Source organism: Solanum verrucosum, unplaced genomic scaffold, assembly GCF_900185275.1.
Source record: "Solanum verrucosum unplaced genomic scaffold, falcon-dt-bn FXZP01000102.1, whole genome shotgun sequence".
Classification (NCBI taxonomy): domain Eukaryota; kingdom Viridiplantae; phylum Streptophyta; class Magnoliopsida; order Solanales; family Solanaceae; genus Solanum; species Solanum verrucosum.
Window position 1 is genome coordinate 296,300 of NW_026019930.1, and position 20,702 is coordinate 317,001.

General features: G+C 34.1%; 1 protein-coding gene and 1 pseudogene across 2 annotated transcripts in view; one reads left to right on the plus strand and one right to left on the minus strand.

Moving 5' to 3' along the window:
- The window catches only part of LOC125830656 (60S ribosomal protein L7a-2-like), a 431,324-nt gene that overhangs the window by 189,411 nt on the left and 221,211 nt on the right, over positions 1-20,702 (plus strand). The window lies entirely within an intron of this gene.
- On the minus strand, positions 8,924-11,198 carry LOC125830509 (putative late blight resistance protein homolog R1B-16; annotated as a pseudogene).

The following is a 20,702-nucleotide window of genomic DNA, read 5'->3' on the forward strand; positions in this document are numbered from 1 at the left end:
ACAATTAAAAAAGGAAATATGGACAAGTAAATAGGGACGGAGGGAGTATGAAGTGGAAAGAGCATAAATAAAGTTCTTTTCCGATCGGAAATGTGGGCTACAATACATACAGCTGTTGATTGGGAGTTTTAAATAATAGTATGTATTTATTTATTTGTTTAATCAGCAATTATTAATATAATTGAAGTCCACCATTTCCTTCCTCTATATTTTTCTCAGTTTCCATTTCTCTAAACACAAAAGCATCAAATTAAGCAATCTTCTCAATAACCCAAGCAATGTCAGATTTCTAAATTGTTTTATTTTTTATCATACATTTTACTCTATTTTCTTCACATCATTATTCATTACTATTCTTTAATCAGTTTTTTCGTTGTTATTTTTAACTTTTTTATTTTACTTTATTTGCTTCTCTACTTATTTACTAGGCATTTTGTTCCATGGCGGCTCAAACCCGTTGGTGGCCTAAGGCCAAAATCAAACTAGAGGCCTTAAAAAAAATATAAATATTTTTATTTTAAATCTATTTTTCTAGCTTTTTGAGATGTAAAGTTGTTAATAATTTGTGTGTAGTTAATCTCTTCTAATAATTGTTTTCAATCGATAATATAGTCAAACCACTTAATCTTTTTGAGACATTGTCGATCTTAAATAAGATTTTATTATTTTTAATTTTGAAAAACTTCTTTCGGTTGAGGCGAATGTTACGGAAATTGTTAACATTATTCTATAAGAAATGTAAGCATTTGGAAAAGAATCAAGTCTTTTTATTTGATTATCTCAATTAGAGTATTGTCTTCTACTTTTATGATTTCCCTTAACACTTTTAATTCAGAAATAAGTCTAAACCGTTAATATCGGAGTGATTATTATGTTTTAAGGAACATTCAAGATTAAGACAAAATTTTTTAAAATTTTCATCAACTAATGATCTCAATTTTTTCCCACTAAATAGAATATCAAGAATATTTTCATATACTTCAAATTGTTCAAATTTATTTTGAAGTGAAAAGATGGCTTGATCTACTATGTATAAGAAGTAATCAACTCTAAATGATTCTTCAAGAGATCTTGTGATTTCATTATCAACATTCTCATCAAATTATTTTTTCTATAAATTACACGTTTCTTACGAAATACAGGTTCTATATTCATCTCTAATGCAATTTCCTTAGCCGAAATCATAGCACTTGTAAATCCTTATTCTCTATATGTTTTTAAAAAAGAAACTAAACCTCTTAATTGATCTATAGCGACATCAATATGCATATCTTTTGATTGTAAACTTTTGCTAATTGAATTTACAGCAAATAATACATCATACCAAATAGTCATAACCAATAAAAATTCAAAATTTTCAAGCTCAAAAATTGCTAAACAATTAGTTTCACTTTTAATTTTTGGATCATTCTTCTAATTTAAATAAAGCATCTCTTATTTGTGGAGTTTGAAACCTTATTGCTTTAACACTTTCAATACGATTTTTCCACCGTGTTTGTGACAATGATTTAAGAGTTAAACTAGGTACACTATCTTTTAAAAAATTCACCGCTTAGTAGATGAAGAAAATAGTGAATATATATGTTGTATCACTCCAAAGAATGATATAGCTTTCGTACAAGAACTAACCATATCACAAAGTACCAAATTTAGATTATGACAACCACATGGTATATAAAATGATCTAGGATTTTTATCAAGAAGTCTTTTTTGCACTTCTTGATGTTTTCCCTTCATATTAGAGCCATTATCATATCTGTTGACACCCAATTTTGGACCTCCACATTATATATTAATCGCCGAGCCTCTTCAATTTCAAACGATTTAAAATAATTAGTCGTATAAAATTTCAAAATAATAATATGTAATGTAGTTTGCAAGTTATTTCAAATAGTTTGTCGTTTTATACTTATTTAAATAACGCATATGTTCTATATAAATATGTGTCTAATTAGTATATTCTATGAATATTCGAAAATCATCTCAAAAATATTTTATTTTAATTAAATATTTGGTTAATCATTTTTAGTTATATAATAGCTTATGTTTTAAATTGTTTAGTTTATAACTAAGTCAATTATTTTATTTCGTTAAGGTTAAGAAGCTCATTATTTAATTTATACAAATTTGTCTTGTTTAATTTTTGGCTAAATTAGCTTGCCTATTGTCTAATTATAATTTTTAGCCAAATCTATCAAATTGGTTTTAGTCCATTGAGAGACCAGATTTTGGGCCCATTTCGTCAACCCAAATCACTTTCCATCAGCCCCCCATTTACCACTTGATTCCACAAACCCATCAGCAAACATTACAACATGCAATACATACGTACACCAATGCCTCTATTAACCCAGGCCCAGCTGTTGCGGCAATACCAAACCCAACCCTCCTGAACCGACCCAGCCCATCCCATTTTTATTTCCAGCAAATCCCACCTTTGTAATTCCCAGACCTGGCCCACTTTCCATTGACCAAAAAGATTCTAGCAACATACAACGTTCTCAAAGCATTTAACCCAGAAAACGACGTCAACGACAACAACAACTTCATGGCTTCGTCCTTGCTCGTCTTGAGATGGATCCACGTTGCTCGTCAGGACGATGGGATCGATCCCAATCGTCCATCTCCCTTTTCCTTTTCTAGAATGGGGCAAATTTTCAGAAAAAGGGTGTTTGTCCAAATCGGTGAAAGATTTTGATTTTTGAATTTTGAATTGGGTCTTTGGTTTGAAAAATTTGAGGTCCGTTTTCCCCCTATTTTTTTTCGAAGCCGATTCTCCCTTCTATATATTTGTTGGCTGTTCACTGTGAAAAGAAAAACAAAAAATTTTGGGCGTTGAAGAAAATATCGGAAAAATTGGGGAGAAAAATCAGAAGGGAAAAAGGGGTTGGGAGGAAACCAAAAAGAAGATATATTTGCTCTTATTCACTGTGAGAGGGGAGAAGACAGGGGGATTTTATTTTATTTTTGAACAAAATACAAGGTAAGTTTTCTTGGCAGAAATACGAAGAACAACCTTTAGGAACAAGTAGCAATACACTCGAAATACGCTCCTGAATCGAGAACTGCTAGGACTTCTGCCCGGTTCCTCGACTATTGTTCGTGTTCAAGTTTCTCGTGGTGGAAAAACCATCGTCCTCTATTCGTTGTCTTAGTTCGCTGCCCCACAAACGGTAATCTCGGCACCTTTTCCTTGTTATATCCTACCCTTCTGTTTAGTATGTTTGTATTAGTTTAGGAATCCATGTTAGATTTTCTGTTAATTTGCATTAAAATGACAATTATATATAGTTCAAAACTTGCAGTTTTTGCTCTATGTTTATATGTACATGAATCACTTTCTAGTATCTGAACATTGCTCCATCAAATTCTAATTCTTTGTTTTTCTTTTACTCTCTATTAAACATGGCCATAGTTGGAGTCAAGAATTTATTTCTATACATATCATATCTAACTTTGAGATTCTGTTTGGAAAGTTTACATTGAGAATAACTATCTCATTTGAATATATGTACTTGTTTTTGAATGCTTGAATTAGTATAAACTCAATGACTACTAATGTAACACTAATGAAAAGAAATGTTTGTTTGATGTGAATTTACAAGTCTGTGAACTTCATAATTTATTTATTATCTAGCTCACATGTTTGATCGAGAGTATACTATTTTCTAATCATTTTTATCTCGTTTATCTATTTTGCATGAACACTGGAGCCGAAGAGTTTCACTTGAGACTCGATAAGGTCGCTGATGTACAGATTCCATTTATTATCACCCTCGTTCATCTCTATTTTGTTAAGACAGCCAACCTACAGAAGGAAAAATCTTTTATGGAGCTTACATGGCTCTTGATTATTTTATATTACTTGCACATCCTTACTTTTTCCTGCTTCATATTTGTTCATACATCGACTAACGGGGGAGATAATCTTTTCTTCTGTTAGAGCCAAGCATAACCTTTAATTACTTCAGCTTGTTTAATTTATTTGTGTTGATGTGATTAGTGTTTTTGGCTTTACTTATATGTTCTCTAATATATAACTAGTAGTTGTACTTAATTTGGAGGTTTCTTTAAGCTATGAGACATTTCCCTCATCACATAAAACTCTTATTTTAAAGACTTAAAAAATAAGTGACCCATCTTCTTCTTTTGGCAAGACCATAATTAAAACTCGTAAAAAGACAAAATGGCTTTCCTACATTTTTGACTTTAAGTTGTGTGCTAGTTTTCCAACTTCTTATATTGTTAATAACTAGTTCTGCCCGTGTCTTGCTCTAAATTTGATTACACACTTTCCATATAGCCGTGTCATCCTGTTTCTTATATACTAAGTATTAATTATTATTATTATATTTTTTTAAAAAATGAATAAATAATAAAGTAAGAAAATCAATCACTTTTCTTAGCCTAATTAATTAACATAAGTTTGGCCGGTTAATTGTTTTTAACAGATTTTAAAGGATGTCTTACCCCTTCCCTTTAATATAAATTAGAACCCTTACCTAGAATCTCACAAGGTTAAGTAAATTTTAATATAGAGTTAATTTAGTATAATTTCAGCAAAATAGGTGTCCTAATTCACCTTTAACATAATCAGGTGGCGACTCTTTAAAATGGTTTTAAGATTCACCAATATGTTGTACACCATTTGAACTTCGAGTTAAAATGGGGTATAACGATATTTATTTGATTATTTGTATTTGACTAACCTTTTATTTGAATTGGTTTTATTTAATTAAATTCCCCAAAAGAAAGTCATATGAGTTATATTCTTAAAATCTTTTAGTTTATTTTATCCCCCCAAAAAAATAAATAAATAAAAAAAATGAAAGAAATATTTTATTACATTTATTGGAGTTGCCGAAATATCTACACTCCGTATTATAAAAGACATTTGGTCTTGATGACTTGTATCTGGCGTGCAATCAAGTATGATAGAGAAATACTTTGTTTTTATAACTTTTTCAATAATCTTGTTCTTAATTTCACTTGCCAATAAATTTATTAATTCATTTTGTATATTATGTCCAAGATAATGATTATGAATTTCATCATGTTTGATTCGTCGAATATGTTCTTGCATAATTGGATCAAATTATGCAATCATTTCAATAAGACTCAAAAAGTTTCCATTATTTTTTTGATAGATTTTTTCATTCCCCCCCCCTAAACGCCAAATTATTTCTTCCAAGAGTTTTTATGACGGAAATAATTCTTGACAATACATTTTTCCAGTGTTCTCTATCTCTATTAATTTGGTCTTGAATGTTTTTATCGATTGTTTTATTATTACACAATCTAAATTCTAAATCAATCCATGAACTCATATTAATAATATGTTGGTTAGTTGTTTCATGAGTTCTAAGCTTAGTAGTAAGATTTTTCCAATCTCTACTACCTTCATTAGCTAACTTATTATTCTTTGCATTAAAGGTCGTATTAAATAACTTACAACATAAACAAAATACCTTATTCAAATCTTTGGAATAAACTAACCATCTTCTTTCATGTCTTTCTCCATTTGCCAACTTTTGAAAATAACATGTAGTAGAAAAGTGCCTTAAAAATTTATCCTTTGGAAAACATGTGTCGGTAATTCTAATTGGTCCCTTTTCTACTAATAAGTCTCTTAACTTTGTATCAACAATATTCCATTGACTAGGATCATAGATATTTTTAGGAGTATGATTATTTAATTCATTTATAAGTTCTTGATTTTCTTGGGAATCTACATCCGACTTTTCACTAATTTCTTCTCCTTCTTCTTCTTTTTGGTTTATATCATTATCTAACTTAACTTCAATTAAGTTAGTACTTGTTCTTCTAAAGAGCATTCCCCTACCTTTTTTGATTTAATGTTAACATTGTTTCCCAAAAATTTATCAAGAGCACCTTTTTGAGATTTTATCAAGTTATCGACTTTTCTTTTCCTTTTAAGTTTTGAATGACCGGATTCATATTTTCTATTTGACATATTAAAATCTAACAAATATTTTAAACACTATTTACAATATCAAATAAAAAATATAATATTAGAAATTAGAATGATATTACCGAATTCAAAAGCTATGAAGACTTGATTTCCGAAAATGAATCGGGCTGCTGCAATATAGTCTTCTCCAAATTTAAAATATAAACTATTAATAGAACAAGTAAATTTTTAAGCTTTGAATAAGACGGAGATGTAAGATTAGAAAAAAGAAAAGTGAGAAGAAATAAAAGGGAGGAGGATAGAATATATAAAATAAAATTAGAAAAAAAAAGGTAAAAAAAAAGAAGATAACTTGTACATTAAAAAAAAGTACACAACTTTTTATTGGAAAGTTAAAAAGTCATAGTCATATCTATCAGACTATCACTATATTAAGCCGTTTGCATTTATTTTCTTAGTTTGAATAAAAAATTTTAAATTAATCCTTCCTAATTAACTAAAAAATGAGGCCTTTGCATTTATTGTCTTAGTTGTAATATTTTTTTTAAAATTTAATCGTACCTAATTAACTAAAAAAGGGAAAATTGTATATAATAGCAAACTATTAATTCAAATTAAATTATATAAATATAGTTTGATCTAATTGTACCTCATAGCAAACTATTGCTATTTCACCTCTCTCCTATTGAATCTCGCTCGCCACTCTCGTTCTCTCCCTCCCCTCTCTCGTTTTTTATACAAACGCAAGTGTATAAAGTGCGTTTGTGTTTGTATAAAGCGAGAGAAAATTGTATATATACATATATTTTCGTTCCCCTCTCTCCCCTCTCCTAGATCTCGCTCGCCACTCTCCCAGATCTCGCTCTCTCACTTTATACAAAAAACGCAAATTGTATAAAATGCGTTTGTGTTTGTATAAAGCGAGAGAAAATTGTATATATACATATATTTTCGTTCCCCTCTCCCAGATCTCGCTCGCCACTCTCCCAGATCTTGCTCTCTCACTCGCCTCTCTCACTTTATACAAAAACGCAAATGTATAAACTGCGTGAAAATTGTATATATACATATATTTTTGTTCCTCTCTCTCCCCTCTCCCAGATCTCGCTCGCTCACTCGTCTCTCTCACTTTATACAATTGATCTTTTTGTATATGTATACCAAAACAGATTATACATCTGCTTTCTTTTGTATATATATAGTGAAATATACATATTTATGTTTGCTATGTAGCACAATTATGCAAACTTTGCTATAGCATACAAATATGAATTTTGTGTTTGCTATATGTAAAAGTTGCTCACTAAAAAATGAGCCCCCCTAAAATTAGGGGCCTAAGGCGAAGGACTTTTTTTTAAGCCTAACCAGCCGCCCAAAAGTCTACATGACTTGTTAATAATTAGTCATACACGTTAAGAAGGTATACAAATAATTAAGTTTAGGTCTGACTAAATTATAAAACTCCCAATTATCAACAGCTGTATGTACGGTGGGGAATACCGCACATTTTTTCGGTCGAAAAAATCCCTTTGTTCATGTTAAGTAGGCATTCGGACATAAAACTAAAAATATACTATCACAAAAAGTAATGTAGAAGTTAAGAAATGATTTCTGAATTCTTCGAGAGTAATAGTGATTGAAACCCTAAGCTTAATGGGCAAATAATAAGATGTCCGTCCTTCATAACACGATTGTGGATCTTCAAGGTCATTCTTATCGGCCATGTTCAATAATAAGATCCATATTTATTATAAAGTCGGCTTTTTAATTACTAGTTTATGTGGCATATATTTGACAATGGGCCTTAATATACGAAGAGTTTGAATTATTTTGGTTCTTAATGTATAACCCCCGAGCGGAAGACTCCTTTATGTATTTTAGGTTGTGGACCTAAAAACGCTCGTTCCTTTTACATACATTAAGGATTATTTCAGTGCGAATTATACATCAAGGACGAGAGGCGGACTCGTGCTTAAGGAAGGGAGTGCACATGCACCTGTTAACTTCAGAAAAAATTATGTATATATACAGTGACGTAGTCAGAAATTTCACGAAGGGTGTCTAAGTACTAAAGTGAACCTGCTCTTTTTAAAGAGTGAAAAACAAAAAAATTACGTATATATTATATATACATTTATATACCTAAATAAGGATCATAATCAATTGTGCACCCTGAAATACGGTAGTTGAGTTGGTGCATTGGCCCAACACTGATCACTGCACTTCTTCACAAGCAAAGTGTATTAAGTTCGATTCTTGATTGTTGCGTTTTCTTGTTGTCATTTTTTCCAATTTGAACTAGAAACCTCAAAGTGTACGCTCAAAGTCAGGGTCATCCAACCATACATTTGAACTATGTTACACATTTATATTTATTTCAATACCTTCAATTTTTTACTTGTTTGAAAAACATTTTTGGATGAAATTTCAGTGCTTCGACTAACCCACATCCGCCTCTAGTGTCCCATTTCGTTTTTAAATCCTAGGTCTGCCTCTGTTAACGACCAAGTAAATCAACTCCCCAATATATAAAGGACCATTTTGATCATTTTCTCTATATAGTTAGCAAGATGATTTTCAGAGGAGGAGGCGGACACAATTGAATAGGTGAAGGTGAGCAGAAATTTTATTCTTTCCAATCAAATAAGTAAGCACTTTCACAAATTTATCTTATAGCAGCATTATAAGACTTGGTTTATAAGCAATAATTAAAATAATAGTCAACTTAAGATAAATGTTTGAAAATGGAATATGGAATAAGTCATAAACTATTTTAAATTGTGAAAACAGTTTCTGCTGCTTCAAAAGCATTTATTTTCTCTCAAAAGCATAACCAAACATCTCACATTTTGAAATAAAGCAGTTTTGACCTCTCAAAAACTTCCAAATTGAATTGCAATCTCAGCTTCCAAGTTAAAAAGAAAAACAGATAATAATGTGACAATACAGAAGTAAAAACAACTTTGAATTGCATTTAGTTTTGTTGTACAGCTAGACTAGAACAAGGAGACTGTCACATCCTGTGTTTTCTTCAATGTCTCTTTTGATATTCATAGCAGAAACCCCTAAAGACTCCATGCAGTTTGACAGTTGAATAAGTCGCAGTGTTGGAATATCGGCAAAGCTAGTAGGGATCTCCTTGAAGTAGTGACATTCTCTTATAACTAACTTCTCAAGCACAGGAAAGGATTCCTCTGAAGCCTTCCATTCTGCTATCCTCATAAGGTGTAATGTCAGGTATTTGAGTGCAGGGAACTCCACATTTGTCACATCCCAGCAATAGCTCTCTGGTCTCCCAAAAGGAAATCCCATAAATAATTTGAGACTCTCAAGCTTCTTCAATCTTGCAATGTTTAAAACCATTTCTTCCGTCAAGAAACAGCCGCCAAGATACAAATGCCTAAGATTTGAAGGGAACACAAAATACCTCTCCCATCCAGCTGAATTAAATAATTTCACTAAAGAAAACTCCAGAGAAAGAGAGTGAATGCGAGTATGAACTTCCGGTATGGGAAACAAAGGAAACTCGGGTTCATATCTAACGCGGAGGTTGAGTTCTTCAAGATGAGGAAACCTCCACCAGAACCTTGCATTCATTTTATCCAAGCATATATCGCAAGTGCGGAAACTCTTCATGTTCTCTAGCATACTTGTTGAACATTCTTCAAAACTTCCTTCGTCATTGTCTTCCCATGCCACGAAAAGATAGTTTATATTCACATGCCTTAGTTTCGTCATTTCCCATAAAGTAGCACCCCTAAGGCTTATCCTCTTACTTGACTTGAGCTGCAGAGTTTGGAGATTGTGTAGGTGTGATATCCACTCCAATTCGAATTGTTTGACATGAAGTGCAAGGTACCTCAACTGAGTTAGCGATTGCATTGCAGTAGCCCATGAATTTGGTAGTACGACATCCATCAAATGCAACGCCCGAACAAATCTTAATTTAACAAGTAAATCCAAAGGATTCGAATATTGGTTATTCCATGTATTGAGTTTTGGATGAGCAATGAACTCCAAAGAATTTGTTTCCTTGAAATCAAGCATTGGAATCTTATCCAGCTGCTCGTCGGAATGATCTAATTGTTTAACAAGATCATCATGAATATAAATACATAACCGTGATTCCATGGAATGCAAATGTTGATACGGATTGTATGGCACTGTGAGCTGCATATACTTTTCTTCTGTGAGTTTTCTCAAGCAGAACTCACGCACTACATCATGAATTGAGCAGTATTTTACATCACAATTAATATTCATTCCGGAGACCATTACTAGGCTCCTGTTAAGCAAATCACTCAAGAAATTTCGAGATGCTTCCTCCATGTTCTCTGTTTCAGAATTCAGTACAAACTCTTCAGCCATCCACAACTTCAACAGATCGTCCACTGGAATCTTATGGTCCTCTGGAAACAATGCCATGTAAAGAAGGCAAGGCTTTAAGTGGTCTTCTAAATGATCATAACTTGATTGAATTACCTTCATACTCTGCTCTCCTAAAGCAAGAGAACTTAAGTCATTGGCAACCTCGAGCCACAATGACGCCTCCCTATCCATTTTTGCAATAATTCCAGCAATCAGAACAACCACAAGAGGCAATCCCTTACAGTGTAGGGCAACTTGTAACCCTGCTTCCATTAGATCCGGGGGACAACTCTCTCCTCGAAATACCTTCTTCTCCAATAATTCCCAACTCTCTTTGGACGTTAGAAAGCTAATAAGGATCACTGTCGTGCTGAAGATGCTTAGCCACTTCTTCAATTCGTGTTGTGACCATTACTCTGCTTCCATATTCACCTTGAGGGAAACATATTCCCAAATCTTCCCATGCCTTGACATCCCAAATGTCATCTAATACAATGAGGTATCTCTTGCCTATTAGAACCCTGCGCAACATGTCAGCTACATCGTCATTCTCTTTGATTTTGACCTCATCATTTGTAGCTTGTTTGAAAATCTCAACCAATAGTGTCCTCCTATTATATGCTTGCGACACAGCACACCATGCTTTAACATCAAAGTAAATAACAATAGAGGGATTGTTATACACCTTACTTGCCAGAGTTGTTTTACCGAGTCCAGGCATTCCATAAATGGAGATAAGATCCCGCTCCTTTGTTCCTCGTATCAATTTCTTTATTATAATTTGTGCACCTATCTCAAAGCCCACAACTTCATCATCATAAATTGATGTAATACTACATTTGTTTGAAGGCTCTCCAGAAGAAAGAGTTCCTTTGCCACAAGTCTCAACAACATCCATGGCTTGAGTTAATTGCTTTGTCACCTTTCATAAAAGAAATGAAAACATAATTATTTCATAATTTAGAGAAGGAAAAAAAAAACCAAACCAAAATATTATCAAAGTAATGTAACATATGAAGTTTTATGTGTCACAAATATATCCGCTACAATACACCTTTAACCTCGGGTATTTTCTTTCAGTTACTGGAGATATTAATTCTAGGCCCCCCTGAGTCAAAAGTTTGTTACTCAATAATCTTTTATAACCAAAAATGGTCATTCAGCTCATTTTTGTTTCCGGTGAAATGCATTTGATGTTACAAGAATCCCGCATGAGCTTCTACAAACAAGCACATTGTTGGGTTTGCGCCGAAGCTTGAAAAGAGGAAAAGTTAAAAGGACCTGTCGAGGATTAAATAAGATATTGTGTTCTTTCAAATTTCACATCAAATTATATGAAATTGCAGAATACACTGGTTTATCAAGTTTTGTTTAGAGTCCCTTTACCTTGGATGTTTTTATATTTTATTTTTGGTTTTTCTTAGTATTGAGATAGAAAAATGGAATAATCCATCATTTAAGATGTTTGTGTATATGCCTTTTATTATTAAAATAAAATAATAAGAGTGCATATGTTAGTGGATATAAATTGTGGTACAAGATGCCTATTAGTTCTTGTAACTCTCATGGTCATTAGTTTCTTATAACTTATGTCATATCTATCACATTACTACCTCTCGTTCTACCCATTGATTATATGAAAGACTTCCTCATCTATAAATAGTGGTGTTTCTTCTTTTGTGAAGTATCATAAAAAAGACGAGAAGTGTGGAAAAATATTGTTGTAATGTTAGTGTAGTGAAAGAGAGAGTTGACACAAAGAAGAACATTCTAAGTCTTCAACTATATTCACTATATAAAAAAGAGTAATTATATGTTAAAGAAAGGTGTTCTTTTTGTGGAGTTTTGAACTCTTTAACTAATCCGGAGTTGCTCGAGTGTACGACGTTGTTGGACTGTTATATCCTAGAGGGGACAAGTCAATAGTGATACTGCTGGATCGGTGTAGATTATGACATAGTGAGCTTGAATCTCCTTAAAGATAGAGAAATATGTGCGCCTTAGCGTGAATAATTTTTTTGTTCATTTTATTTTCAGCTGAAATTTACACCAACATAAGAGCTTCGAAGCTAAAATTTTAAAATTCTATCTGTCGCAAAATGTGAATCTAAAAGACATGAAACATCTAGAGGAGCTCATATTTAAAATTGGGAAAAAGGATAAATATACCCCGAACTATCGTAAATGGTATGCAGATAACCTCCGTCATATTTTTGGGACATTGATGCCCCTGTCGTCCAAAAGTAGAGCATATATACCATTTATACTAATGGATATACACGTGTCATAATCTTATCTACCGACCTAACATTTATTAAATATCGAATCGACGGATAAAATTGTGCCACGTGTCCCTATTTAGTCTTCCGTTAGAGTGAAGGGCTTATATGCTCTAGTTTTTGGACGGCAGGACACCAACGTCTCAAAAGTATGATGGAGGGTATCTGCAAACCATTTGCGATAGTTCGAGGATATATTTTGGTGAAAAAAACTCTGTTTTCGCTTTGACTTTATTAGTACAGTTCTTCCCATCTTAGGATGGATGTGTGTTAATGATTTGTAATTTCTAATTTAGTTTAACAACTCTAAACTTTAATTTCTTAATGGAATAATATGCCTAGTAAATAAGTAGAGAAGACAAGAAGTTTAAAATAACCAAGAAAAATCTGATTAAAGAATATTACTGAATAATGATGTCAAGAAAATAGAGTAAAATGCATGGGAAAAAAATAGAAATCTGACCTTGCTTGGGTTATTGAGAGTGGGAACAGGACACCAAAATTTTGCTTAATTTGATGCTTTTGAGTTTAGAGAAATGGAAACTGAGAAAGAATATAAAGGACGGAGATGGAGGACTTCAATGTTGAAGAATATATAAAAGTAAAAATGAAGTTTAGGTCTGACCAAAATTTAAAACTCCCAATCAACAGTTGTACACATTTTTTTCGATCGGAAAAGATAACTTTGTTTATGCTCCCAATCAATACTACTCATAATTTTAGCATGTAGGTCAACAATGATATGTTATTTTATTTTATTTTTTATAATTTTGATTTTAATTAAAAGTTTTATGTCAATAAATATAACTGAAAAAAAATCAATTGAATAGGTTGGATGACGTTGTAGGTAAAATAGTCATAGTTAAATGATGTTGAGGTTATTACAATATAAGTTGAATGACTTTTTGTGAGAAAATTCTTAGTTGAGTAAACTTTGAAATTATAAAAAAGGGTTAAGTGGGAAAAATGTTAGTTGAGTGATTTTGAAGTTATAAAAGAAACTTGAGTGACTATTTTGAGGAGTTGTCGTATTTGGAGGCGAGGATGAGCACGTGACACTCTGGATCATACATATTTTCAGAGGCGGATCCACCCCTAGAGGTAGATGTGCACATGCACTCGTTAACTTCGGAAAATCATGTGTTATGTATATCTATCTTGAAAAACTGGCAGAAATTAAGATATAATTAATTTTGCACTCATGAGGAGCATAGGAGTGTCATTGTGTTCCTGGAACAAGTGAGAGGAACCACATGCGAGACCTGAGTTCGAATCCAGTTAGAGTGCGAGCTTATATTTGAGCCTTATTGATGATGCACCCGAAGCCTTCAAATCTTGGATTTGCTTGTGTTTGTTTCCATCTATATGATAGAGAATGGTTAGAGCCGATGTGATCAGTTGGATATACTATTTAACGTCTGGAATCAATCTATTTAATGTTATATAAAGAATGGTTCAATTTACTTGTGATTTTATTTTGTTTAGGTTTTACGATATCAGAGGTGGCTTGTTGTGGGACTGGTCCGTTTCGAGGGATTCTTAGTTGTGGAGGGAAGAGGCAGGTAAAAGATTACGGGTTATGTAAAAATGTGAAAGATTACTTGTTTTTCAACTCTGTTCATCCCACTGAGCTGGCCTACCAACAATGCGCCGAATTACTGTGGAATGGAACTCCAGATGCCGCAACACCTCACAACCTAAAATCCTTTTTTGAACATTCAAACTCCAAATGTCGTAGCACCTCACAATTCCTACTATACGAAGAATAAACAAAGTGAAACTTGTGATGATAAAGAGCTTGATCTCTAGTAATTTTTCTGTTCTTATTGTATTCAGTTTATGAAGAGATGATCTTTAGATTTGATGAGATGACTTCATAGCTGAGTAGTCATGATTGAACAAAGTCCATAAATAGATGGAATCATGCAATGTAAATATATTTCAGTTGTATAAATATTGTTTGATTTGGGAAGAAAGTCATTGAGATTAACAAAACATCCCATCTTTGTAGTCTGGCGTTTGTTGATCAGCTTAGGTGATTGAACAAGCTGTATGGTGTGAGTCAGTTAAAGTTGTTAGGAAAGTTCTAGAAGCTTCTATAGTTAGTTAAGAAAGTAGTTGCAATACAATAGTCTATAAAAAGATATTGAACTACAATGTAAAGGCTAACTTTCAATGTAACAGAAAATTCATTAAACTCAATAAGATGCTCTCTTCTCTTCTCTTCTACTTTGTTCTTCTCTTTGTAATTCTGTATACTTTCAACCTCTATTAATGGTGTTTTCATGGTATCAGAGCCATTGATCGAAGACTAATTCCGTTGTAGCTTTTACCACTGGATGCTCAGAATTCATCCTTGTTCAAAGGTGACTCGCAAGGAAGCATCAAAGGTCAAATTCAGCTGCAATATAGGTTCTACAAATGGCAATTGAATCAACTACTGAAAATACAAGTGTTAGGATTACAACCATGGCTTCGTTTTCAGTGATAGACCATAATCATCCACTATTTCTTCAACACACAGACACTTCAGGTAGCTCTTTAATCTCTCTTCAATTAACTGGATCTGAGAACTATGCACTGTGGAGTAGATCGTTTAGGATTAGACTTATAGGACGCAGCAAGTTAGGATTTGTTGATGGAAGATTTCCTAAATCCATGTTTGAACATGTGTTACATGATCAGTGGGAAAAATGTAATGTTGTAGTTTTATCCTAGATAATGAATGTTGTTCGACTTGGACTTCTAAGTTCAGTTGTCTATGCATCTGATGCTCGTAAGGTATGGCTGGATTTGAGAGAAAGGTTCGATACTGCAAACAGATCTAGGATATTTCATTTACAGAGAGAGATTCACACTCTCACTCAAGGCACAATGGCAATTGCCGACTACTTCTCCAATCTAAGAGACCTCTGGGATGAGTATGATGCTCTCATTCCCTGTCCCTCATGTCCTTGTCCAGAATCAAGGAAGTTTGGTGAACATTGTGAGTATCAGAGATTTCTTCAGTATCTTATAGGTTTGAATGAGTCATATTCACCACCTAGAAGTCAAACTCTCATGATGAGTCTTATCCCTACCTTGAACGAAGCTTATGCTCTTCTTATGGACCAAAAGTGTCAGAGAAGTCCAGTGAATTCAAGTTCACTTAACTCAGGACCTAGTGCAATTGAAGGCACAGTCATGTACAGTAATAGGAATTCAAACTCTCACACAGGTTCAAGCACATTCAAATGAGGAAGTTCTCGTAATATCTCAGGTGCAAGTGGAAGTTACAACAGTAGTGGTGCAAGCTCATCCGGTAGTTACAAGAATATGAGGCATTGTTGCAATGTGATCATTGTAGTTGCAAGGGTCACTCTAAGGAACAATGCTACAAAATTATTGGATATCCAACTGATTTTAAGTCAAAGAGGAAAGGCCAGACTACTGGAGCTTATGCTAATCAGGTTGATACACCTCTCAACACTGAGTCAAGAACTTCTTCAACTGCAGTTCAAACTTCTGGAGGATTTATCACTCAGGACCAGTATCAACAAATTCTCCAGCTATTATCCAAGAATGGAGGTGATCACACAGTAGAATCTTCTGCCAAAGTTGCCTCTGTAGATGCAGGAATACATACTTCTGCTCTTTTGTGTTCATATGATGCAGGTGAATGGGTAGTAGACACTAGAGCTACTCATCACATCACCTCAAATCTTGTTAGACACTAGTACTGTATCTATTACTGATGCACACAATAAGGTTTATTTGCCTAATGGTAACACTACTGTTGTCTCTCATATTGGTAGCACATGCCTGTTTACAAACCAGTCTGTATCAAATGTATTATACCTGCCTGACTTCAGAGTTAACTTACTATCAGTGTCCAAGATCACTAAGGAGCTTAATTGCATAGTTAGCATTCTTTCCTGACTTCTGTGTGTTTCAGGATCTCTCAAATAGTCAGGTGAAGGGGATTGGTAAGGAACATGGACTCTACATACTAAAAGGTGGACCAACTCAAGCTCCAAAGAAGCTGGTGAATAGTAGAAGGAGTCCTAGTGAAACAAACTCTGTAAAAAATGTTACTAAGTCAACTGATGTACATGTTACTTCTGACTCAGTTGATGTATGGCACAAGAGGTTAGGACGTGCACTTCTTGACATAATAAAGAGACATGAGTTTCTTAGGTCTTTAGGAGGAAAAGATCATTCTCATTGTACAGTGTGTCATGTTGCTAAGCACGCAAAGCTTCTATTTCCTTTAAGTATTACTATGTCCAGTTTTGTTTTTGAATTGTTGCACTGTGATATATGGGGACCTTACAGAGTTCCCACTTATAATGGAAAAAGGTTCTTTGTTACAGTTATAGATGAATTTAGTAGATATACTTGGATTTTTTTGATAAACTCCAAAGTTGACACCATAGTTGTCCTTAAACAGCTCCTTACTAAAGTTAAAAATGTGTTCTCAACAAGTGTTAAAACTTTGAGAACAAACAAATGGCTCTGAGTTCTTGAGTCACAACTTTCAGGCCTTACTAAGTGAACTTGGCATTGCCCACCAATCCTCGTGTGTGTATACCCCTCAACAGAATAGGGTAGTTAAGAGGAAACACAGGACCATTCTGAATATAGCTCGGTCCATCAGATTTCAGGCTGCTATCCCCCTCAGGTATTGGGGTGAGTATGTGTCACGCCCCGAGCCTACACCCTGGACGTGGCCGGCACTCGAAGACCATTGCTGGTCCCCAAGCGAACCCTCATCCTGGCTGACTCCAAGCGAAATACTAACTTAAGCATACAAGAGCTTAAAACTGAATAAGAGTTTATAAACTCAACTTTACAAATCTTTAACTCAAAAGAAAACTCTGTATAATAGAATATATATATACAACTCGCCATAAAAGGCAACTTTAGTCTTCAAAACATTTAACAAAATAAATGAAGAGACTTCTGAAACTCTATTGTCTATCTATGAAGCCTCTAACTGATAAAGATGGAAGCCGGGACAAGACCCACGACCTCTTAACAACTGATACAACTGAAAGGTAAATGAAATCCTCCGGAAGCAAAGAGGCTTGTCATAGCTAACTGGAACTCCTGGATGTATCAACGAATCTCCTGTTGATGATCCTGAATATCTGTGTCTGCATCATAAAAAGATGCAGGCCAAACGGCTCAGTACGTGGAATGTACGAGTATGTAAGCTGGAAAGCTAAACAACATAGGCTAGAAGAAAAACTGGAATAAACTGAACAACTTACCTCTTTTCAAACTTTCTCAACTCAAGGAATACTCAAAACTACTCAAACTTACTCAACTCAGAAGATAGATATTGGACTCAGAGACAGATACTCAATTCAAAGATATATACTCAACTCAAAGATAGATACTCAACTCAAGATAGATACTCAACTCAAGATATATACTTAACTCAAAGATACTTAACTCAAGGATACTCGACTCTTGAATAACTGAACTCAACCTGATTGACTTCTTTTAATAGAAGGCAATTTAAAACAAGTGCGATATAAAGAAAGACTGTTTAAAACATGTTATAAACTCTGTGTGTACACAAGGATACAATAAGCCTGAGATGTATATAGAAATACAATTGAACTGATGTATATAAAATATAATAATTTCTGTGTATAAAAATACAATAACTGCTGTGGGAGTTTCTCTAACCGACAACCATCACATAAGAGCTATAGTGATGATACAGCGATCGACCTCACGCTGCCAGAGCATCTTATACCCGGCCAAAGGTATAAGACCTGAACTGCCTAATGGATCCACTAGTCTAATCTGAAAAGGATTCATCTAAAAAGTATGATCCTTTTCTACCCATGGTGGCTAACATGGTTCTATGGGGGCTGTGGGTTCTTTGAACGCTCCCCCAATTCGGTGCTCGATACTACTCCCAAAAATGTACTGGCTCTTATGTTTTTAAAACATATTTATTCCTGCTGATATGAGATAATTACTCAAAAACTAGCCCGAAGGCTCTTTTGGAAATCTCAGTTTCCAACCTTGTTTAAATGTAAAAACATTTCTTTAAAACTTCTTTGGGAATACATAGTTCCCTAATAACTTTGAGAAATGAACTCAACTCTTTACTCTTTACTTTACTTGAAACTCGATACTTTGACTCAACTTGAAACTCTTTACTCAACTTGAAACTCTTAACTTGGAACTCTTCATTCTTTACTTAACTTGAGCCTTAAAATGAAGTTAAAACGATCAATGAAGACTCTTGGAAAACCTTAAAGACTTGTTTTGACTTACTTACTTCTAAGCTTGACTTCACTTGACTTGGAAACTAACTTCACTTGACTTTGAAACTAACTTCACTTGACTTGGAAACTAACTTCATTTGACTTTGAAACTAACTTCACTTGACTTGGAAACTAACTTCACTTGATTTGGAAACTAACTTCACTTGACTTTGAAACTAACTTCACTTGACTTGGAAACTAACTTCACTTGACTTTGAAACTAACTTCACTTGACTTGTAGTTTTTACTTGACTTTTGGAAGTACCTTGGAGTGTTGGAAACAACTAGGAAACATAGGTATAATACCTAGGAACATGTATAAAAAAAGAAATGGTGAATGAAAGGGAAGGATTGGTGTCCTTGGCACTAGGAGAGGTGCAACAGCCCAGCCCCTTTTTCCCCAAAAATCCGACTTTTTCCCCTTGTTTCTTTCCAATTCTAAACCCTCTCAACCTCAAGGTTTCAGCAGCAACACTTAGAATCATAAAGACCCTTATTATACAATAGATTCAACTCAAAAATCACAGCCAGAAATCTGTACTAAATCAGCAAGAACTTCAACACAACACCACTACAACTTCAACAACCAATAAATCTTCTCTTGGAATTAAAAACGAGTTGGTGTGTGGGGGTATGAACCAACCAACACTAAGGATCATAAAATCCCTCAATATACAATAGGTCACAACTCAAATACACAGCCCAATCCTGTCCCACAACCAACAATAACTTCAACAACACAACTAACAACATCAACAACAACTAACAACTTCAACAACAAATCCAATCTCTTCTCAAATCATAAAAACGAGCTTGGTATGTGGGGGGAAAGGATAAACCCACACTAAAGACTCACATACCTGATTAGGGATCACCCCCGACAAAAATCCACGACGATCCTTAGCTTCTTCTTCTCTTTCTCCTCTTCTTTTCCTCTTCTTTCTCTCTTATCTTCCAAGCCCTAACTCTCACTCTTACTCTCACTCTTTAAAATGGGACAAAAATGATCCAAACATCAGTCTAACACCTCAATATAACCCAAAGAAAAGATTAGGGAAAAGACCAAAATACCCTTAAAATTTTCGGACTAAACAAACTGCACTGTGCGACTGTGCGACTGTGCCAACAACCCAACTTCCAAAGGGCATAAGTCACTCATACGAACTCGGAATCAAGCAAACTCGGCGGCGTTGGAAAGATCATTCCAAGGGATTTCCAGAAATAACTGGAAATTCGCCTAAATCATTTTGAGCTAGGAGATACGACTGCTCAAAGTTGACCAAAAACTCACCTTTTTTCCATAGCCAAATTTTCCAGATTCTTTCCAAAATGACTATTTCCAATTCAACTCTTCTTGGAACTCAATGTGCTACACCTAGGGACCTTAACTTAACACTCAAGAAATTTTTTATTCCTCGGTAAAATCCCACTCCACATGAAGGATGGCTCGAGTCTTAGTTCGAAAATTCTCTGGGGTGTTACAGTATGTTTCTTCTACTGTCTATATTTTGAACAGGCTTTCTTCAAGGTTACTTGGGTTTCAGTCTCCATATGAGAAATTATATATGCATCCTCCATCCTTATCTCATCTAAGGGTGTTTGGGTGTCTTTGTTATGTTGCATGTCCTAGAGTATTGGACAAGTTCTCCTCTAGAGCCATCTATGTTGTGTTTATGGGGTATTCTTCAACACATAAAGTCTATATATTATTTGATCTCCATGCTCATTCCTTTTTTGTAAGCAGACATATGGTATTTCAAGAACACATATTTCCTTTCAAGCATGTACAAGAATCATCCAATCCTATATTTCCAGTCATAGACCTACTGGTGCCCCCATGATAACACTGCATGTGTC